Here is a 23,667-nt window from a genome sequence, read left to right on the forward strand (position 1 = left end):
CTACAACCAGATACGTTTTTTTCGTTGTTCTTTCTTCTTCTTTGCGTCTTTTGGTGTCATGCTGCCCCCACAGGTCGCTTGGTACTGCGGTATATCAGTTTTTTGGGAGGAGATTCGTAGTTGTCTGTTGGCCGTTTTGATTGTACACCTTAAGGACCAATAAGAGCACGGGGTCATGCGTGCCACAATTTAAAAAGTCGGTTAATATGTTACGTGCGCTTTACTGGTCGGCCGGAACGCAAGCCGTGAAAAAGTTTGAATCTTCTACGAAGTGTGTGGTGGAGTTGTCTGCTGCGTGTAAGCCAGCAGGCTGAGCTTCGCAGTAGCCTTCCCTTCCAGCAAAAGGCGGGTTTGCTTGATGTTTTAAATGGTCTGTGTTTGTTTTCCTTCTGGTCCCGTGTGTGCATGTGAGCCCCGGTATAAAGGCCCGCGTCCTTTTGAAGGGGGATAGCACCAGGAAAGTGAGGAGGTGGGCGAGGGAGGGAAGGAAACCTCGCTTTGGTGTTTTATATATCAACGGAATGACTTCCCTCAAATAAAGACGAGCTCAGTCTGGAACAAGCCGCCGGCTTCCTGTCCAGAGGAGCCTCCATGTTGGAACAATGCGGCCCTGCGGAGATGTCACGTCTCGGCGATCTTTTGTTTCGAGATGAATCATCTGACATCCCGATGAACCTGCGGTACAATTTGAATCGAATACGGCGATACAATGCATCACCATCTTTGGAGCGTCTGCAGCCGCCGGGTCGAGATTAAAGTACTTCCTCTCAAGTGGCTTCCTTTTCACTTTCTGCAAATACGCAATAGAGATGACAATAGAATGAAATGATTGAGGCCACTTCATCTGGCAGCAGCTAACAAATCTGCCAGCGGTGAGGACAAAGGCCTCTCTTTGACTGGCTCCCCTCCGCCATGCTGACTTTCTCACTCACGCCGGCCCCTCATCAAATTACAGCCCCGCTCCCTCCTGTCGTGTCGGCAAACAAAGGTCTTAAAGCATACTCGCCGTGTAATTGCCTCTAATCTCAGACATAATGTGCTCTTTCATGTCCGCCGCTCGGCCAGAAAAGGGACCTGTTGTTCTCGCCGCCCTCCCACTTTCACCTCCAGGAGCGCCGCCATTTGTCTTGCTTTGATTTCTATTGTGGTTGAGTCCATTGTGGCGCAGTTAACAGAAAAGATTGGATGATCTAATCATTGGGAATTTCTTAAATGTAGCAAATTATCTACGTATACCGGATAAGTAAACAACATTGCATATGTTTAAACGTATTTGTCAATCAAAAACTGTTGCTCCGTTCCATTTCTAAAGTAGTTGTCCTCAATTGCATAGCAAAGGGAATGGTCCCATTTTGCGTTTGCAGAGACTTACTCATTACAAGCCTGCCTGCCTACCCACGACGCACCTCCTCGCATGAAGATATGCGCCGCGATTAAAATAAACATCATGGGAGCGAGTCAAACGTCTTCTGACTTGGGCGAGCTCCTCCACCTTTGGCCTGAATTCTCTCTGCGGCGAGCATCAGGCAGTCTGCAGCTGGAAGTGTTTTCTGCGGTTTGGCCAGGTGTCTCTGGCCTCTCTGCCTTGCCCGCTCTCGGGATGAGGCCGCTGAGCAAGGCCCGTGTGGGAGTTTGCAGGTCGTGAGGGCTTTGGAAATGTTCCGTCCGCCCACCTGACCGGTGGTCAGTTGTAACTGATAGGAGACGAGCGCGGCCCCGGAGGGGGAGAAAATGAAGACGGGCAAGCGGGAGAAAACAGATGATGGAAATTTGGCAGCCGGTTTGGTTCAAAACATGGAACAAATTCTTTCGTGCGCGATGGGTAGTGTTTGATTATGTGTCACGACGACTCAGTGGCGAGCATGAGATGAGATGCAGAATGTGTCGTTGGAATGGCCATCGGGTGTATACCCGCTGGGCCCATCTTTGTGGGCCGTTGCAGGGCTTTTCCAAAAAAGTGCTTTTCTCCAAACTTTTATTTCTCTCCGCTTTAGAGGTAATAGAATGAATTTTCACATTGAACCAAAAAAAAAAAAAAAAAAAGACAAATTGACATTTTCGTACTGATGCTCATTGTGTTTATTCAGAAACATTACATACAAAAATAATGACCAAATTTTTAAAAAACTTCAAGTATTTAATTACATTAGCATATGTGGACATTTTACACAATTATTTAAAATACAATTTTTATAATAAAATGTAATAATATAATTATAATTCGGACATATGTTATAGTAGGCGGGTATCGTATGCCCCAAAATCCCGATATAAACTATAAAGGTAGAATAGAAGCAGTATATTTTTGGATAATGTGGCCGAAGCTGGCTGGAGCCCATCACGCCTTATGTGCCAGGATGACACACACACACACACACACACACACACACACACGCACACTGCTGTTACATAAGACATCCGAGCCCATCCAGACTTTAGAGCGTAGTTCTTACGTGGACAAAAGAGGCGTGTTGGCCGCATAACACACTCCTCCATGTCCAAGGTGAGAGGTCAGATGCACATGGCTTACCGTTTTTACGTCGAGCAAGAGCAAAAATATACAACGGGAACATCTGTCCCCCTTTTCAAAGGCGTCCTCTTCTGACCGGAGTGCTCCGAATCCACTCCACGAGCGTCTGGTCGCTGGACTGGCATGCTCGTCAAAACACGCTCCGCCAGGGGGGAGTCAAGAAGCTCATGCAAGTCCAATCTTCCATATCAGCCCAGTGTACGCTGGAGGGAGAGGGAGACCCCCCCCCCGACACACACATAGCCTCACTTCTCTTGGGAATGATAGGGCGCTCCCTCCACCCTTCTGATTCTACTCCAGGGGTGACCAAATGCGGCCCGCTCCATTGTTTTCATCGGTCCTGCAATTTTTGATGCATTCATTTAGTTTTCCTTACCTAAAAAATGCAATATATTTTTTTACATTTTTCCATTAATTTTGCTCAATGAATATTTAATTGGTTCATTGTATAAAAGAAACAAATACCGTGGACGATTGATAAGGAAACAGACGGACGTTAAAATTTGTTTTATTTTCACTCCAAAAAAATATTAAACCGATAAGTACTTTCCATTAAAACGGTTTTAGGTTCCCTAAAACAAAGCAAAACAATTTTAAAAAGTTTGTTAAAAAATACACTATCAGTACAGTAAACAATTTTACATACATATGTTTCCTTTTATCTAATTAATTATTCTTTTATTGTATCAATTAAAAAATAGTGCATTTCAAATATAAGCGCATGATTTCATTCAGTATTTTTTATGCATTTCATTTTGATGGTGCATTTCAAGAAACTTTTGTTTGTTTGTTGCTGTAAAAATACAAATGGTTCCTGATTTGAACAACTTCCATTCTTCTTCATTCCTCTTGGGGAGGGTGTCACCGATGTGCTTGATTGTCTTGAGGTCAGGCGTTATGGGCAAGTTCTCCCACTCCAAACTCCCTTGTCCAAACTGTTTTCACACCATCTGAAATTGTCCAAAATGTCCTGATAGGATGAAGAATGAAAATTCAAGGGAAATTCATGACCAATTGCTGATTGATTGATGAATTAATTAATCAAACAATGTCCAGGCAGTTTATGAAAAGTCCTCTCACACATTTTGCATGTGCTTTCAATGCATTTCCATTTTTTCTACGTCATTTCTTTTCATTGGCAATCAAATGTATATTTGTGTTTATTTTAGCTAAACGTGGGTTAAAATTAGTAATTTGAAGGAAAAAAAGAAGTGCACTAATGTTTGTGTGTGTGCAAAACACAGACGCTGTTTAGTCTGTCTGCATCCGAATTGCTTCATTACACACTCATAAATTTGACTGACTGACACTCCCAGACACACTTTCACTTTCTACTAATTTGGTCTGACGTGCACGGCAGAAACACACACGCCGTAAGCAAAAAAATGCTTTTCGAACGTTTATTATTTTTATTTTTTAGTATTCGTAGCAGTCGAAATTGTTCTATTATAAACACAGCTTATGTGTTTGTGTGTTCATCGCTGTAAGATAATTTGAAAGAAAGATATTTTCAGTTGTTGAGGACAATTTCTGTTCCTTTCTTTTTTTAACTCGGTCCTCTTAGTTTTTTTTAAGTCGTGTTTTTTTCTGGTTTAGCAGTATGTGTCTTATTTGTTCCTGCCGTGAAATAGATAATGGCCACTAATGATATTCTGTATTATCAACACACCTTTTTAAATGTTTGATGAAACACTTTAGTTATGAATTACTTGCTTAGTTTTTATGAGAAAAACATTAGAAAGTGTAAATTGTTGTATTGGCCTTTTTATACAGACAATTTAATGTAATTCGAATAATACATAAAGTGAATTGTGTGTGAAGTTTCTGCACTAGCTTCTGTCCTCCTGTCCTTTCCTCTTGTAATAATAATAATAATAATAATAATAATAATAATAATAATAATAATAGTAGTAGTAGTAGTAATAATAATAATAATAATAATAATAACAAATACAATAATAATAATAATAATAATAATAATAATAAACGGGAAATGTATATACACAATTGAAAAGACGCAGAATGGAAAACATATATACAAAATGAAATTATTATTTTCTCATATTATATATTATATATCTTATTTGTTTATTTCTAGCACTGAACAAACAAAACACCCATCAGAAATTAGGGGAGGGCATGTGGGGGGGAATCGTGCAGCGCAGCCTGACAATTAGCAGCTTAAATAATAATAAAAAATACCGTAAGCCACACTTTAATTATAGTGCATTTTATATTTAAAATAAAATGTGAAAGAAATTAAATGCATACGCAACGTATTGTCAATAAAAATGCTAATGTTTTAATGATGAAAAATAATACAATGAATGAAAAAGGCGTGTAAAAATAACAAACTGATGTAACCCCGGAAAAATTGCTCGTCTTTTCTTAAATATAACAATGCAATTTCGGACTTTGGGATGTGGAGAGCAATGTCCCTTATGAGGGACAGCGATCAAATGTGCTGCGTGCATTTCCACAAAAATGAAACGTGACACCCAGCCAGCGCATGTGACGGAATTTCTATTGCTCGTATGCCCACGGCTGCACTTTGATGGCAGGCCAAAGCATCCATGTCCCAAAAGCCCTTAACAACATGTCAAGACCTGCACTGCATTTGTCTGACAACATCCAACATTTATCTGCAACAATCTTGATATCATCTTGCAGCTTTTTATTTTTTCTGAGTCGTTCCGTCAAATGAAATCCCATTTTGCTTGTATGACTCGAAATTTTCATTAAATACTCGCTCACGTGACTTGAATACCAAAACACGCTTTTCATTTTCCATTTTTCCATAATGGGCCTCTGGAGATACAACACAAGCGCTCCGTGGCCACTGGACGCAGCGCAGCAAATATTTCGAGTCATTGCTCGCGTTATCTCGACCTCCACCAGCTGTCAATCTGTGGCCTGCAGCTAATTAAAAAGGGGGAGGAAAAGGGGGGGGGGGGGGGGGTCTTTGTGCATTTATTTGTTTACCATGTGTGTGCGTGCGTGTGTATGTGTGTGTGTGTGCGTGCGTGTGCTCACCTTTCCTTAAATCACTGCAATGGTGGTAAAACGCTGACACGGAAGAAAAATGCTGACAGGTCGATGATGCCTTGTTGCATGGATTTGATCTTCAAAATGTTGATTTATTTAATAATAATAATTTTTAAAAAAAGAACGCACCATACTACTTGAGGACTCATCAGCAATCTTGCTCTGCTCCTTGAGACGGCCTCTAAGAAATGAATGCTACGGAACAAACCATTTTTAATTGTGTACAGTAAGATCCCACTTGAGTGTGTGTGCGTGTGTGTATGTTGTTATTTTGAGGCCGGTCTGGGCGCGTGGCTCTCTGCTGCCACCTGTTTGCTGCTGCTGGAATGTTCCAGCAGAATGTGCTGCGTAATACTCAGGAGGCTTTTGACTTGACAAGTTGCTCAAGACTTTTCACATAGCATATGTAATTCTGCACACGTTTAAAAGATGTATTATGCTTCTTCCATTCACTTTTTGGGGTGTTCCAAGTTCCACGTTCCTTGACTGGCTCCCATCATTATAATGTCAAAATGTGGAGCAAGGCTTGACTGTTTTTCCTCATTCCACAAGGAAGAAAAAAAAACTTTGTATTCAAATTGGCCTCAATTTAAACACAACTGATTCAAGTCATTCTGACTTCTAAATAGTAGACTCAAATATTTGAATTCCACATTTTCATAAGGCATATTTAAATTGTTACAACTACACTTTCCACGAGGTAATTCCAAAATTAAAATCGAAATTGAACAAATCACATTCACTGAGTCTCTACCACTTCAAAACACAGTGTAAAAAAAGAAAAAAAGAAAATTGTTTCCCTCCCCCAAATCTTCAGCATTCGCTTTCTACAGAAATGTCTTTTTTTTTTTGTTGATTTAATGTCATTGTTGATTTTCGTATCTTGCATTAAATACCTGACTGACAGAATAATGTTGAGTGACTTACAACTCCAAAAAAGAGGAACTAGTTAGGAGTAGGCTAATGGTTGCATTATTCTTTTTTTTTATCTTGTTTTGAACCAAATCTGCAGCACACAGCTGTGCTTTGACTGGAAAGCTCCCCAGGAAGCCATTAAAAACGCAACGTAAATAAAAATCAGCTGCCAATCAGCTGTTTTGTTTCAAAATACGCGCCAATCAATTAGCAAACGGCTTTCCCAATCCTGGCAACAAGCTACCGTGTTTGCTTTCACATGAACAACCTTTCAAGCATCCAGTCATCTCCTTAGAGCTTGCGCCTAAACGCATCAATGATTCTGTCGATTATGTCACAGAGCTTCTTATAATCTCCTCTTTCTTCCTGCAGGGTTTCCTCACAGCTCTTTTGGAGGCAAAGTAGATCTCCATCCTCTGCATCCATCTGCAAACCGGTGACACTCTGAGGTATTTTCCCCCGGGGGATGCTAACGCCGCCGCGAGGCTATTGATTTGTAGCTGAGCAGGCGCAAATATGAAATCCATGCAGCTGTATTGCTCATCAGCAACTGGCAGTGTGTGTGTGTGTGTGCCAGTAAGGGTTGATACAGTAGGAGGATGGAATGCCGTCGGCACATGTGACAACACTTCCCCGACCGCAAAGCATTGAAAACAGGCCCCCGTATTGCATTGGTTTAGTGATTTGATAAATAGCTTCGGAATGAGTTAGCGCTTGGCGTTGTTAGGTTACGGATTCTAGTTATTGATCTGACTCCAAATTGCGATCAACACTTAACACATAAATTGCTATGTCCTAATCCACACACTGGCGCACCTAACAATTTTGCGAGTTCGTTCTGTCAAAGAGAAGACCAGTAGATCAATCAGACCAAATTTACCAATTATTTATTCCTGACAGAGCGCACTAATACAGGCCTGGGTCCCGGGTCCCTCACACTAAAACTCGTGCGTTTTTGTGACCACCAAAAGACGACACATTCTTCCGGGTTGCCCAGTTTTAAAGAAACACAATATGAATATTAAAGCATGCAAAATATTGTGAGATGATTGGTCGATGGCCATCTCCTCCCCGGTCCAGGTGTCGCTGAGGTCAGACAGTTGGGTTTTTCCCTCGTAGGCCGGTCTCATAGACGTGCTGTTGTTCTTGTTCCTAACCGACCTTGAGATGATCTCCTCCGGTACTCCCTATCCGGGCCTATTCCACAACACTTTGAAGAAAACAAGTTCATGCAGTTTGTCTGCACATTCCTCGCCCCCCACCAATCCACACGTGCACTCTAATACTAGATATTATATTAATATGATTATAAGTTTAACACAAACTTAAAAAATATGTTTGCAAACTCCCAAAAGCACATTTCCCTTTATTCCCTCTCATGACCTCATTTATGAGGTCATCACCCGTTACCCTAGCAAACAGCTACCAGCGCGCTGTCGATCCTTCCTTCCCCCCGCTGCTCATGTTGAGTCACCAGGGCATATTGGCCCATCGGTGGCAACGGGCCAACGGTTTTCTCGATCAACCGGACAGTGAGTGACCTAATACATGGAATACAACAACAATCGCATAAAATCATAATTGTAATAAAAATAGCTACAGCAACAAGCACAGACATGATGAGGCCTTTCCAGCTTCCGAACGTTTTCATCCAATCAGACCAAATATCGGTGTGTACGCCTGAATGATCTTTCATCTTTTTGTTCAGTGTCCTTAGTCCTTCCAACGCCCTGGTCAGTCGGCCTCCTGGTGCCGTGTTGTTTGGGATGAAAGTACAACATGCATCACCAAACATTCCACACACACCATGTTCCTTAGCCAATAGCATGTCCAACGCAATTCTATTTTGGAACGCCATTAACGACGTTGCAGCCAATTGTTCATGAACTGCGGCAAATGATTCAGCTGTATAATTACCCAGTCGTTGGACATTGTAATGAACGTAATTAATACGGTCTACATTTTTACTGGGGGTGATCCATAGGAAGATACTTTCGAATCCCGAGGACACTTGATTAGCGAGTTTATACTTATCTGGCACACCCCGGGGCACTCCTATAGTGCCAATATATGTTGGATGGTCGTCGCTCAACCACGGGGGCAAAATGTCTCTTTTGGCTCGCTTCAGGAGCCCCGCCAGTGGGGACTCCAGGTTCCAATTGAGATTCTGTATTTCAATGGGGACAACCACCACAGGCATTATCAACGACACGAGGGCACAGATACCTGATGCATTCTTCGGCAAGCGATCCTATAATTTGTCATCTCCACACCACAACCAGATGTCACTGGTCTTCCTCTGCTCCTTCCATCATTGCTGGGTGAATTCTGGCATGTCCTGTTAAAGCTTGAAAGCAAGTGAATTTGGAAAAAAACTTTGTATATCACAATTACAAATTGAAACCTACTCACCCATTTCTATTTTACCACTCCCCCCTTTTGACACATTCACCCAATGTGTCATTACGTAGCAAAAGGAACCTGCAAAGCGTCCCCTCTCATCACCACACTCATTGTAGCCAGGCCTGCGGAACCTCTAGTTACCATCTGGGCCCCGGGACCATCACCCCAAGTCCTTGAAACTTGACTGTCCACCACACACACTCGGCAACACAAACAAAAATCATCGCACTGCTGTCAGTGAGCTTATAGCCCGGCTGACAGCGGACATTTGTACACACAAAAACAGACATCAAGTATCAAAATAAAAACAGTCATAAAATGAATCCTGGCGCCCGCGGATCATGTCCTGAAAACCACGTCATCAACAAGTTCATCATAAAAACCAAAAGGGCAAGGGTTAACATATTCTTGTAAATCCAACACAAACTTTCCACAAATGCAATCGACAACCTGCAAGAATGAAAACAAGTTACGCAAGCAACGCGCAATCCGCTCCTTGGCTGGTGGCTGATGCTGCAAAAAAAAAAAAAAAAAAAAAAAAAAAAAAAATCAAGTCACACAGAAAAACAAAGCAGAGCGTGCTATTGTCGCAAACACGTTCAAGCGTCAAACAATTGGTCACTGTCCACCTAGTCCGTCACCCCGTCGGGTGAGCTCAAAGTCGTCACACGTCAAATCGTCCAAAGTCTTGCTGTTCGATACTAGTTCTGTCTTGTCTGACCATATCACTGAAATGGGCCTTCTCCATCACATCGTTTTGTTGTCGATGGTGCCCCTGATTTGATCATTGAGCCATGGTTCCGGTCAGAACTCATCATTTACCAGTTCCAGACCCTCCAGTCTGTACCACCCCTTCAGGTGAGAGGAATTTTATCCTCAATTGCAAACACATCACCCCAACTTCAGACCTCTCTGGCCAATCATACTGCGCACACACAGTCATAGATGATCACATGCGCACACACCCATCCACACACTCGCAGACACACACATCCGTCTCTATCACTCAGCTCTCCTCCCACACTAAGCAAAGTTAGTATGTTAGTGTGCAGGCAAACATTGACTCCTAATAGTAACTCTTCACATTTGGACATACTTGTCAACATGACCTATTGTAAAATCTCCAATTCAATTTTCCATAAACTCGCCCATCAGATTCATCGCAAATTGTCATATATGTCTATCTGGGGGGGAGACGACTGTGGGACCCGCGTGTCAGGGGAGCCTCCATAACCTCAGATTGCTCCTACAAACTCGATCTCTATTAATTATCCTAATTAAATTCAATAAAGATGGGTCCGACTATTCCCTCTGGATTTTTACATCATCATTTGGCTCTCCCCCTTTTTCCTGTTGTCTAGCTCAAATATGTTTCTCAGTCTGCTTCTCTTTATTGCCCCTCTTGGCGAGTCTAACTCGCCCCTTTTTCTCTTCCTAAAAATCCTGCCTGTCACACCATCCAGGTGTGGGCAGTTTTTAATGTAATTTACGTCATTGCTGTCCAGATCTTCTATCCTCAATCTCCCTTGCTGTCAATCCCTGTTAAAATGCCAAAATGCCCCTGTTCCTCTTGACCGAATCCACTTTAGTCCAAATGTCCTATTCTAAAATGTATCTAACTCGACTTCTACTTCTTAAGCCTGACGAGCCAAAATATCAGATCTCGCTCTTGTTTCTTACCGTTTTAGCCTATTTGTTTTATCCAAATCTGTTCAATCTCTGACTATGATGCTTTTCTCTGTAGCTCTACGCATTATTCAATTTTTATCAAATCTCCTCAGTTCTGTCAAACTCAGTGCACAATGAAGCTCCTGTCCACCTTGACCCGAGCTCCACCCAGTTTGGTAACGCCACAGCAAGGAGTGCGATTTGGCCGTCGGACACTTCCAACACCCCTGCGTCCCAGAGGCCACACAGAGTGTCTTCCATGCCTTGGTCCGCCTCTTTCGGCCAACGATATTGAGGCCGTTTGATAGGCTGCGTCTCATCCATTTGGAGATCAATAGGGGCCACCGAATGACAAAACCCGACATCAAATGGACCCTGGGACCACAGTGTGTCGGGCAAGGCCGCCAGCATTACTTCAGCGTCCTCATGATCAGTAAACTCCCTACCGTGTGTGCGGGACACCATAATCTCCTCCAGCAATCCTGTGTCTGCCATGGGTTGTTTAATTTGGTATGCATTCTGAGACTCAGACCAGTACAAATTAGGAATGTGAGTTTTCCGCCAATCAGTCTGTTGCAACAACTGCTTGACCATTGAGCCCAATTGTCTGGCCTCGTGTCCTGGGGCAAGAGCCAGCGAAATGTGTGGCACCCCTTTCTCTGTCATTTTGAACCACTGCATTTGTTCATATGTCAATTCAGTTGCCGCTGCGACTCCCTCTTTACCAATCAAAATGCACGATGAAGTTAAATCCCACATGTGCCCTTCAATTTCTTCAAACAAATCCCGATATACATCATCACTTTTTCGGTCATAAAATAGAGTGCAATGCAAAGGATCAACAGGTGGGTGGTATGGCGCCAGTGAGCAGATCCAGGCTTCCACAGTAGGTAGGTCGAGAACACACCGCCACCAGCAGGGGTCTCTGGCTCCAGCCTGGCCCAGTAGATGGTTGCAGTTTCTGCTTCTGCCGGTAGGGGCGCCATCAGCCACTGACCATGTTGTTGTAGCTGCTGTGAGCACTGGATGCTGATGCCATCTGGAAATTGAATAATCACTCCCTCTGGCCCACACAGAATTCTGGCTTGAACGGCTGACAGCAAGTCCCTTCCCATCAAATTGATCGGAGTGTCTGTGGAATGGATGTATTTGTACCACAGTCTACACCCTGTCCGGGTGATCACAGTTTCAAGTGGTTTGGTAAAAGGCAGAGTACGTGGTTGTCCCGAGAAGCCGACTAAAGTTGTTGTTTTCTTTGACAGTGAGGATACAGGAAGGGCAGTGTTTATTGATGAATAAGTTGCTCCTGTGTCCACCGGCATCTTCACAGGTTTTTCTTTCCACTGTCACATGAAGCATTGGCTCCGCCGGGCCACTGCTTTCCTGGCTCCCTGGGCAGCCCTATTCAAATTGTCCACACCAGAGATCATCATGTTGGTAGTACTGACCTCCGTGCGTTTGTGGGCGGGTGGCTCCGCGCGGTCGATACTGTGGGCATTCTTTTGCCCAGTGGTCGGTTTCGCCGCAGATGAAACATGCGTTGGGCGAATGGGGTTTGTATGCTGCCCTCCCCGGGTAAGCAGGTGCACTCCCTCTGTATCCGCCCCGGAACTGGCCCCTTCCGCGCCCCACCACCTGAAGAGCCTGTGACATTTGCATTTCCTTTTTCTGTGATTTAGACTGTTTAGCTTCACCATGCATTTTTGCCAACTGTAATTTCAACAACTGTTTAGATAATGCGTCTGTCTCGTTTTCAACTTTAGCTTGTGACTCAGTGAACATTCTGCAGTGATGCAAAACATGACGTTTAAATCGTTCTTCGGCACAAACCAGAATGTCAGGGTCTGACATTAGCTGCTTCTTCACATCTGGCGGAAGTCCATCCAGCAGCGCCGTTCGGAAGAGCACCTCTGCCTCGTGCGTGAGAGCCGGATGTCGACCTGTGGTTTCAATCCAACTCTCCACACATGTTACATAATGTTGTGCAGGTGACATTTTCACATCATAAGGAAACAGATCGGTGGGTTGTGGGAAAGTCAATTTAATGTTTTCAAACAGGGGCGCTGCTACTTGTGGCAAGGGCACCTCCCTCCCCAGTCTCGCTGTGCCTGCTGCTTCCTCAATTGCCTGCAGTTGCACCGGGGAGCATGCTCCTGCCAACATCTGGCGCATGTCACCGAGTGTACAGCTCTGCCCACTCATCAGAGCCAAAAATTTGTTCAGCCACACCTTGCCTCCTCTGTGAAGTGGGGGCATATTTTCCATTATCGCGGTCACATCACGGAGCACCATGGGCTCGTAGTGCTGACCGCCCGATGTGGTCACCAGCGGACACATCAATTCATTTTTCTGCACCTCGGCCTGTGTCATCTGTCCCTGACCACTCCGCAAATTATATTTTCTCCGTGTCTCTCTCTCTCTCTCTCTCTGTTGCCCATTTTAACATCTGCGCTTCCTGTCTACGCTGCTCATCGGCTTGATCAATTTTCTTTTTTAGCTCCTCATTCTCGGCAGTAAGTCTATGCCAGCTTTCTCCTTTCGTCACATTGGACGGTTGAAGGCTCAGACCGGGGGTGGAGGTGTCCACGCGGGATGTGTCCACGCGGGATGTGTCCCCCTCCCGGGCCCGTCGCCTCTCTTTATTTACTGCTTGTTCAATCAATTGTACAATACTCTGATCCGCCCTTTCGCCTTCGCCCTCGACATCCACTACCATCCTGCCACCCAGCGTCACCACCGGAACCATTACTCCGGGGTCGCCGTACGGCAGCGGTCCAACATAGCTCACTCCGAGTTTTGGGGCACTCGGGTGTGTCACATCATGCAAAGATGGATAAATGCCCTTGTATTTATTTCTTTCCTTGTCTATTTTCACCGCTTTCTCTACCCTTCTTTCTCATGCTCTTGTTAGCCTGCCATTGTCCAAATCAAAAATGTTTTTTTCTTTTAACTGTCTTTCTTTTGAACCTCTAAATCGCTCGTGTTGCTAACCTAACCTAACCTTAAAGAAAGGACAAACAGATTACTCCCAATAGCTCCTCATTATTTACGAGTTAGCCCCCCTTTCTTGAACATTCTCTGATCCATGCCGTCTTCCTCCTCACACTGTGTGGATGCAGCACACAGGGTGTGCACATAAACGCACACACCGAGCGCGCACACAACCGCACGTACACACACACACACACACACACACACACACGCATACGCACGCACGCACGCACGCACGCACGCACGCACAATCCATCTCTCATGTAGCTTCTTTGCCACTTTCTATCGATCAATACCACTCACAATTTGCGCTTCCACATCAGCATATACATTCCTTCAATCTCACTGCTTCAAACATTCACTGAGAAACTCACACTGTCCCTGCCCCGCCCGGGCTATAGCACCCCCCGTGCGAGGGGGTCGCGGCATCAATGTTGACCGGTTACAGGCTGGCCATTTCCTGCAACAATCATGATGCCGGCCCACCGCCCGCACGAGCATAGCACAGGCCCACGCGCACAGCCCAGACCCGCGACTACGCGCGAGTGCAGGCACGCTCATCAGTCGCAACCTCTCAAAGGGCAGGCCAACTTTGCTGTTGCGCCCTTCATCATGTTCACATTCGACATCTTTCAATGTCTTCTACACAACATTTGTTGTCTCTTATTCTCATCCTATCAAGCCACCGTTCTAGTAACTTTCTGTCACACACCTTATTTTCTCTACTGCCACACCTTGCTCATCTTAGTTTCTCTAACCAACTTAACTTAAACACACCATTCTTCCATAGAATACACATCACTCACACACACTCATATACACACCCACTCATGAGGATCCTCTGCGCGCACACTCTCTCTCCCCCCAATTTGGTTCATTTTGGATGTTTTAGCGGTCTGATCTCTCACAGGAGGAACTGTTACCACCGGATATTTTTTGAGGAGGCCTCACTTCCCCTCGGGGATCTCTTTATTAACCCCAGCTATTTGAATACGATCGTCACCGCACCCTTGTCCGCCACGACGAAGCACTAGGTCCCTGACCTATCCTTAGTACGCGTAAGTCCCTGACTTTACCGTACACGTTACACACGTAAGTTCCAAACTTATTCACCGTATGTATCTTAACTTCATGCACACCTTATTTGATCTGAACGACAGTCTCCTCTTAAATTTCCTCTTTCAATTTGCAGCATTTTGACTTATAGTAACAGGTATTCTGCTTACCTTATCGGTGATGAGCTCAGGGTTTAGGAGACGTCGTACCAGCTCAACGTTGTGCGCTTATTCCAAACGGTTCGCCGACCGGGAGACAGTGTCCCTGACACTGTCCGGTGTCTTGGCTAAAGACCACGAGTTGTCAATTACCCTTCTCTTGACATCACGTCAGGGTCACCAAGAAATTGTTAGGTTACGGATTCTAGTTATTGATCTGACTCCAAATTGCGATCAACACTTAACACATAAATTGCTATGTCCTAATCCACACACTGGCGCACCTAACAATTTTGCGAGTTCGTTCTGTCAAAGAGAAGACCAGTAGATCAATCAGACCAAATTTACCAATTATTTATTCCTGACAGAGCGCACTAATACAGGCCTGGGTCCCGGGTCCCTCACACTAAAACTCGTGCGTTTTTGTGACCACCAAAAGACGACACATTCTTCCGGGTTGCCCAGTTTTAAAGAAACACAATATGAATATTAAAGCATGCAAAATATTGTGAGATGATTGGTCGATGGCCATCTCCTCCCCGGTCCAGGTGTCGCTGAGGTCAGACAGTTGGGTTTTTCCCTCGTAGGCCGGTCTCATAGACGTGCTGTTGTTCTTGTTCCTAACCGACCTTGAGATGATCTCCTCCGGTACTCCCTATCCGGGCCTATTCCACAACACTTTGAAGAAAACAAGTTCATGCAGTTTGTCTGCACATTCCTCGCCCCCCACCAATCCACACGTGCACTCTAATACTAGATATTATATTAATATGATTATAAGTTTAACACAAACTTAAAAAATATGTTTGCAAACTCCCAAAAGCACATTTCCCTTTAGCGTCAAAGCAAACACGGCTTTCTTATTCTAAGTACAGGAAATGAGAAAATAACGGGACACAAACTCATCACAGATTGAGACAAATGTGCTTAGTCTGGCCGACAAGATCGCGTCTGTATTGTGTCTCAAAGCGAAGATGGAGGTGGTTATATATTCCTGACTGTGATGCGCCTTCCATATTTTTTTTAATCATTAAAAATGACTCAAATTGACATTCATTAGTTTTAAAAATGCCACATTGTTATCCAGCTGCCACATGAATCAAATAATGACGATAAATGCATTCTTTGACATTCTTGAGTTAAAATGCACAAAGGTAAAATAATTATGGTACACTTGTCACATTTCAGGTTGAAATCAATCCGTTTGGTGGGGTGGTTCTGTCTCACCCAGATTCTTTTTATGGCTTTTTTTTGCTATTTTGATTGGAGTGGCGCCACGGCCTTGCGTCCAAAACATTTCTCAGTGTTGCCAACTTGACGAGATTATCACCACTGATTTCTTACTTTTCGACTATTTATCCAAAACAAAAGCAACTAGCTTATTGGAGACTTAAATATGTCTCCAAGCGAACATTTAATTTATCCTCGAAGGAGTAAAGCAAATAAAAAATGTGGGTGGGGGAGTATTTGAACTTGTCAACCTTCACACCCCCGTTAGTATTTCGAAAATGCAGACCTTGAAGGCAACACCTCGGACATGTGCACAGTTGCTGCCTCGCGGCGCTGAACGCCGCTGCTTGGTTGTCAAAACAGTGATTGACTTCCATTTGATTTTCCTAAAGCCTGCAAACTCCAGCACGGAGCCTCCGTCAATGCGGGCGGACCAGTTGAGAAAACAGGATTAGTCACTGTGGCAACACCTCAAACGCGGAAGAGAAAAACGATTCTCGCCCGACTGACGGCAGTAATGACACCACGCTGTTTATATTAATATTTGACAAGGGGCGACTAAACTGTTCCACTATTCTCCGTTGACACTTTTGTTTTTTGCCTGAAATGTGCCAGTCTGTGGTTGAAATTCTCGCTGGAGTGATATGTAACAGGAGAGAGGCCAAACACTAACAGGGTCAAGGGTGTCAAGTGACTGAGAATTCCTTGAAAGTGGGCTTAGCTTGGAGCGGCCGTCACTGAGTCGGCTTGGGAATGCGTTTGACGGGACTGACGTGGAAAGTTAAGACAATGGGTGTAAGTGGACAAAATAATTGGTCCCACAGTAAAACTACTTGAAAAAAATAGAGATAAAAAAAAAAAAAACAAAGGCTCTGAGGTTCACGGGTGTATAAGTACGTTAGCGGGTGGCAACGCAAGATGGCCGCCGATGGCTTTACAAACCAAAGCACGTGTCTCGGAGGGGCTTAGTTTTGGTTTATCAGGTCTGGGGGTATCTGAAAAAATGTACCTGGAAACTTTCCCGGCCCTAATGGCTTGGCCTTCTTCAACTTAGGCCACGCCCCAAGCTTGTTGTCCAAGCCTCAACCCTTCTTAAAACGAAGCGGCACGGAAATTCACTGCTGTTTGTTCCAGAGAATCCTCTTGATTTATGATGCTCAGCAACCGATAAGAAATTTTGCTCCACTGCCAGGCCTCAGGTCACGTTCTAGTGGAGCTTCTGTTTGACGCCATCCTAGCAACCGTGACAGAGCTCTTTTTGAACCACCTCGCTGCCCCAGACAGTAGGCCATCCTGCACGCCGAGGCTCATCCGGCCCTTTGCTGTACGCACTGTAGCAAAAAGATATGAAAAGAAGGAGGTGAATCGGGGCAAAGATACGTTCAAACAAAGGGAACAAATGAGCGATAAGGTGTTGGACGAAAATATAGCAATGAAAAAAGGTGTTATCGGTGCGCCTGGACTCCCTGGCCATCGGGTCAGAAAGGGTGTGAGACATTAGCTGGCGTAGCTAAGAGCGGGAGCTCGTTAGAAAGCGTGTGGGGGCCATAGGAAGTGCTGCGCCGAGAAGATAACAGCGTGTGAGCGTTGGAGGGGGCGAGGAGGAGTTGAGAGAGTAACAGTGCCCTTGGCCCTGCCCCGCTTTCCTCTATTCACTACACGTATCCTGTCTACGCGCTGCTCCTTAATGGCTTTTAATGAGCTGCCAGTGAATCTCTCTCGCCTTCCTGCCTTCACACAACATGCCGGCCGGGCAAGGCCCGGTTTAAGTATTAACACGGCAGGATATGGAGAATTGATTTGAGCCAGACACTCAGACATATAAAGAAAAGTGCCACAACTTTTGGACAACTGTAAAATGTCCTTGACTAGTCCTATAAATGTTTGCCCCTTTGTCTCCCCGTGGATGGCCATCCCGCCACCGCAGACATTCCTGAAAGCAATGTCAGCCTCTTCTCATTCTCTCAACTATGCAGCCAGCAGAATAGAGAGCTGACATCAACCCAGTTCAAAAAGAAACCTCTAATCCAGAGACCTTAACTCGATTACTGGGTGTCAAAAGGGGATCAGAGGGTTTCGCTCACCTGTCCAAGAGATACAAGTGGAAGCCGGGGGAATAAGGATGCAAGGTGACTCCAATACCATAGGTGGCGCTGTGTCCTCATTCAGACTTTTGGAAAGTAACTGTCAATCCATTTATTTGTAATTGTGTTGCATGCGCCAATGTGCCGTCAACAGCAAAATTCCCTCTTTTTTTTTCTAAGAGTGAGACGAGGAACATTTGCAGGTCTATTCTGCACGGAATATCGTCGTGGTGACAGCAACAGATGGCAGTTAGGTTAGCGGGAGTCATAAAATCCACGTCGATGATGCTGATGACGGCAATAATAGCTCCAGTGGCGCACAAGTACACTTGCAGGTGCAGGAAGCGTGCGTATCCATGCAAACACCTGAGTGTCTTGGCAACCCTCAGAGGAAGGGTCCTGGCTGTCGGACATCCCCGAAGACCCCCTAATCAGTGGGAACAAAGAGGGGAGGGGCTCAAGCAAATCCCCAAAATAGCACGAGAAGTGTGTGCACTGGCAGGATGTAAGAAATCTGATGCAATGACTTGGAGCTTGAGGAGTAGACAGGTGAAAGGTTCTGTCACTGGCAAAACAACTAAATATTTAAGTAGTTGTGCTTATCTTGCATTTTAGTTCATGTGAATGGATATATGTATATACAATATGTGATGGGACAGTCTTAACATGGTTACTAAAATTTTTGCTAGGCAAGGCCTTTGTAGTGCTTTGGACCCACTGGTGGCATCCATAATTGCTTGTAAAGTTTGAGGGGGCACAGCAATCATTAAATTAATTTGGCTATTCGCTGCAGGGCTAAGGTCCCGTTATCTCAAATATGAGTGTAAATGTAGTAAAATAGGAAAGTAGTAATTGTAATTTGAATGGGTTGCAAAGCAGAAAAATGCACTTCTAGTTTTCAAAATTAAATTCAAATAGAATTAGTGTTTTGGAATCATAATTTGGTATATATTTTGCAGACTTCAGGCAACAAAGACGTTTCTTTAGGTTTTCCCCAAAGTTTTACTTTTTGTGACGAGTGAGTGCACACTGGAATTCTTGAAAGTTCAAAAAAGACATTTTGTGATCCTCTTCTCACGTTCTTTGCGACCCGGATCGCTCACATGTGACAGCCGGCCACCTCACCCCCTCCCCTCGTGTGTTACGACTGCGATCTTGCCATAAATCTGTTTTTGTGGCACGTGCGCACTTACTGGGAAGTCCCAGTCAGCTACTCTCATCATCTCCTCTGGATTTTTTTCCACGATAAGTCCTCCATATGGACTTATCGTCCCATCCCAAGTAGCGGATGATAAAGTGGACAATAAGTTGGGGGGCCACTACGTACCCCCCCACACACACACCTCTGCCCCGCCCCTCACTAACTACTCTGGAGGCCACAGATTAGGCCTCTTGCACTTCCTTTGGAAAACAGGCACAGGACCCAAAGGAAGCTCCTGTCAGCTGTGCTCACTCACCTCCCCGGCCTCCCTCACTTTCTCTCTCTCGTTCTCTTTCTCTCCTGTGCTCACTCTGAGAAGAAATGCAGGCCTCTCCGAAAGGTCCACGCCGGACACACGAGGCCAATCGTTGTCAAGCTACTGCGCCATGTCACACTGACACCCTTCCTTTGCAGCACAGGATATTAAAAAGACAGTCACTAATACGACGCAGTGCGTGCGGATTGAAACGGAGTCGTTACAGGAGGGAACAGAAATAGAAAAAGTCTCCTGCTGAGGAACATCCTGCTGATGTGCTGCCAGAGTTTGCAGGTCAGGTGATCAACAGTCACCGCACCCTTGACTTTGAGCACCAAAAGCACAATTAAGGTCAGCGGACGTGGCCCCGCCCCCCTGATGCAGTTTGAAGATGGTTGTAAGGTCACAGACAGGAAAGTAGGGCGCTCGCCTGACTGAAATGTATATTATTTATTTATTGCTTTTTTTTTTATGATTATTTTGGTGAATCATTTTATTAAGAAGCGGCCCCAATGTTCAATTTTGGCGAGAGAAAAGGTGTCTCATTGTCCCCTGTTGAAATGTTTCAACATCTTCGGGGGTCTTATTCCCGCAGCCAGGGCTAGACGTGGAAGTCATTTCAGACGACTGCGGGATTGTCGATTCTATTTCAAGCCTCAGCCACAGACAGTTTAGATCTCCTGCAGGTTCAAGTATGGAAAGCCAAAGTAGGTAAGGCTCTTTGTCAGACCGCAGTGAGCTGAAAGCTGGCACATGATGCCCTGGCCACCGCAAAATAAAACCACAGGTAAGGTTTTCCTGAGACCTTGCCAGTGTTTGAAGCAAAGGCACGCAGTGAGGAAAACAACCCGTAGCCGCCCACCCCCCTGATGAAATCCAAGACGGCCTTTCCGCCAAGACTGTCGCTCGCCGACGTTGTCCGCCGTGACGGACGGCGAGCAGACGAGGGGATCTCCTGGAAGCGCAGGGGTGAGAGGCCGCAACATTTGAACAACACTGGACCTTGTTTGATCCAATCAGGCTTGGTAGAAAGCAGACACGGACCACTCAGACCCCCACACGTCCTGTTTTGGACGCTTGCTTGTTTGCTGTGAAGGGGAGCTCTGCCACGCGTCCTCCACAGGAGACCACAGCAAGTCATTTTTTCCTCACACAAATCTGAAAGTTTCAAAGGAAAATCCTGTCGTTTGGTATCAAAATGTAAAAGACACTGAAGCATGGTGGGCTTCGTGGTTAGCAAGTCTGCCTCACAGTTTGATTTCCCTGGGGTTAGAATAGGCCTGGGAGAGTATGGAAAATATCTTCAGCACAAATTGTTGGATTGATATTGAAATCACAATTAACAAACAACATGATTAGGCATTGATTTCATAACTTAGTTTTCATTCAACTAGTAAAGCTGTGGAGCCCATGGTGGTTTTGGGAACATTTGAATGGACATTCATACTCACCCGCCTTGTTATTTTTTTAATTACTTTGTGATGTTTCTGAACAAGTTATATGCCGTTATATGCAAATAGTTCTGTATGGTATCAGTGGCGAATATTTGGGGTTTTTCAATAAGGCGCCTGGGACAACTACGGGAGTCCTCAGTACCCGGAAGTTGTTGACAGAGAGCGGGAGTTTCGCCGGGTCGCGACTGTAACTGCTGCTGTCGTGTGTTTCAGGTGAGTAAATCTGTTGAAAAGTGGATGATCAGAACTTGTAATACTGCTGGTAGTCTGAGCTAATTATTGATTGAGAATATGATGCATACAGTTATGGTTGTACAATGTATGATTTTGCGTATAACATGGACAGTGTGATGTTTGTAACGTATTCTCAGTACCCGGAAGTAGTTGACAGTGAGCGGGAGTTTCGCCGGGTCGTTACTGTTACTGCCGCTGTTGTGTGTTTCCGTAAATTTATTATTTTAACAACAAACCCTGCATGCGTGGCGTGATTCGCGTCCATGCGTGCGACAAAGCTTTCAATAAAAATATGAGCATTATAATTAAACGTGAAAGAACAAGCACCACTTGTAGCTATGCTCACAAAATCCGTTGGCCCATTCAGCAATATGTGAGGAACGAAGCTAGCAAGCGAAAGCTAGCTAAACTGACTGAAACAGCTAGCCAAATGCTCAAATAAGCCTAAGTTCAGCAAAATATAGCGACACCTGGGAGGTGTTTTAAATGGTTAAAAAAAGCCACGCCTAAGACAGTATGTCCCCTTAATATCTTTGAAGTCTCTTTTTACATTTCTTTTCCGCCTAGTGACAGAAAAATGACACGCTTGTGCGTCACTGTGAAAAAGCTGCCTTAACATTTTATGAAACATGTTTCTTTCAATCAGCTTCCCGTGTTCACATGAGCAACGTGCCAACTTCCTAGTCCCCTTTGGATTCCTTTTCCAGCGTAGCGCGTCCAAACCAATAAAATAAAAATGACATACAAACGTGCAACGTGCCAGCCCAATGTTGCTTTGACCTTCTCAGAGCAGAAGCCCCGGCTCGTGACATCAATGTGTCTCGTTATCGTCAAAGTTCCATTTGAGCCCGGCCAAAAATCCAGACACCTAAACGCCCCGCGCGCCCCTCCGGAGACTGGTTCCGTGATTTGACAGGGTCCGGGCCTCCGTCTGGCCGGGCCTGGAGCGAAGTGGGCCGCCGAGGAACGATACGTGATAAATGTCTCTTATCTGGAGGCCGCGGCGTTGGGAAGCCGACTCTGTTTCCCTCCGATTACATTAGCAGGCAGGAAAATCGGACGCGGGGGAATGGCTGGAATTCCGCGCCGCGCGCACGGGGCAGGCGCTCGTTTTCACTTGTTTGCTGACTGATAAAAGAGAGCTGGTGGAGGCAAAGAGCGGGCGTGTTCTACGGCATGTGGGTACATATCTACGAGCGCTATTTGGCATGAGCGCATGACAATATGCAGCCTAGAGAGCTGTGTGATTCGTCAAGATTACATAATGGTTTTCAATTGGCCAAACTTGTAGTCTATTGTTTGTCTTCCACAAATTGAAAGTGCGACATGTAGTATATGACACTGTTTTGCCCCCAGAAATAGCCCAGCGATTGAGGCAATGCTTTACTGATTGCGCATTGAGTTCACACTGGATGATTCATGACGGGGTCTGGGTGTCACAAGTGCACACTTAACTGGATTGTTTCCCAGCCGGAGGCTTGCCTCCACTGTGGCATCGAGCCCACCACTAGATTAGGCTTCTTTGGCACATAAGTGAATAGTAGTGTAAGCCATTTTTAAATTTAATCTCAGTGCAATCGTGCTTGTTAGCTTTTCGCGCATTTAGTCAACCTCATCCCGATGTCGAGTTGTAGTCGAGCACTTTTAGTCTTTATTTTAGTCCAAGAAAACATAATTTCATTTGTTTGTTTTTTGTCAACAAAACATTTTAGTTTGATTTCAATTATTATAGTGGCGACTATCGCTAGTAAGTTAGTCACCGTGAGTTTGCATTCGGTTTAACGTTATCATTGGAGCATTATAAATTGAATCAATTCATTTTTGCGTTCACTTTAGCTACACCCTTCTTCTCTCCTCACTTTCTTTCCATATGTTGCATAGTGTAACTCATACCAGCAAATAACAGCGGGTATGCTTCAGACATTCAGAACCATCCGGACAAACCATCCACCTCCACAAAGCGATCAAATGAAAGTCGCCTTAATTGAGTTGCGTTGAAGCGGTGACTGGAAAGGCTATCTTGTTGGCGAGTGCGGCAGGCAGGCCCGCTGGCACCACGTTGCAGACGCAGCGGTAGACGGCTCCGTTTAGCATTACATCGGTGGCTCCCTGCGGGCCCGTCCTCCGTCGTGAGCAGAGGCCTGAGGAAGTGCAGGCTCTCCACCAAAAAGGCTGGAAAATAACCAGTGCGAGACGAAGAGAAGCAGCTTGTGCCAGTAAAGTATGTCGGCCGCAAAGCGCGCAGTCCTTGTACCTTATTTTTGCACACATATATACTGAGTCCAATTGTTTTGAAAGAAACGTGTTATCGGCTGTCAAACACCAAGGTGTTGACAGACATATTTGGGAAAAGGTGTCAACATAAAAGTGCAAAGAAACAATGTACAAGGCACTTTTTCTCCCGAATCAGTGGAGGTAGTTGCTGTGTGTTGTTTGTGTTCG

The 23,667-nt window shown here is 45.0% G+C and overlaps 1 protein-coding gene and 1 long non-coding RNA gene across 17 annotated transcripts in view; one reads left to right on the forward strand and one right to left on the reverse strand.

The window, feature by feature from the left end:
- The window catches only part of foxf2a (forkhead box F2a), a 155,914-nt gene that overhangs the window by 103,465 nt on the left and 28,782 nt on the right, over positions 1 to 23,667 (forward strand). For 7 of the 16 annotated variants that reach the window (XR_011088434.1, XR_007487079.1, XR_011088431.1 and 4 more), the window contains exon 1: positions 21,071 to 21,204. The gene's annotated coding sequence lies outside the window, so the exon portion shown is untranslated. Of the gene's footprint in view, positions 1 to 6,862; positions 6,940 to 20,024; positions 20,507 to 21,070; positions 21,205 to 23,667 lie in introns of those variants that run through there. The other 9 variants (XR_007487076.1, XR_007487078.1, XR_007487082.1 and 6 more) reach the window with 5 other exon arrangements.
- Positions 3,023 to 5,800, reverse strand: LOC137839639 (uncharacterized). Its single transcript, XR_011085669.1, has 2 exons — positions 5,564 to 5,800; positions 3,023 to 3,500 (listed from the first exon to the last, which is right to left on the reverse strand). It is a non-coding gene; the product is annotated as an uncharacterized lncRNA (long non-coding RNA).

This window comes from Syngnathus scovelli, chromosome 17, assembly GCF_024217435.2.
Source record: "Syngnathus scovelli strain Florida chromosome 17, RoL_Ssco_1.2, whole genome shotgun sequence".
In the NCBI taxonomy this organism is placed as follows: domain Eukaryota; kingdom Metazoa; phylum Chordata; class Actinopteri; order Syngnathiformes; family Syngnathidae; genus Syngnathus; species Syngnathus scovelli.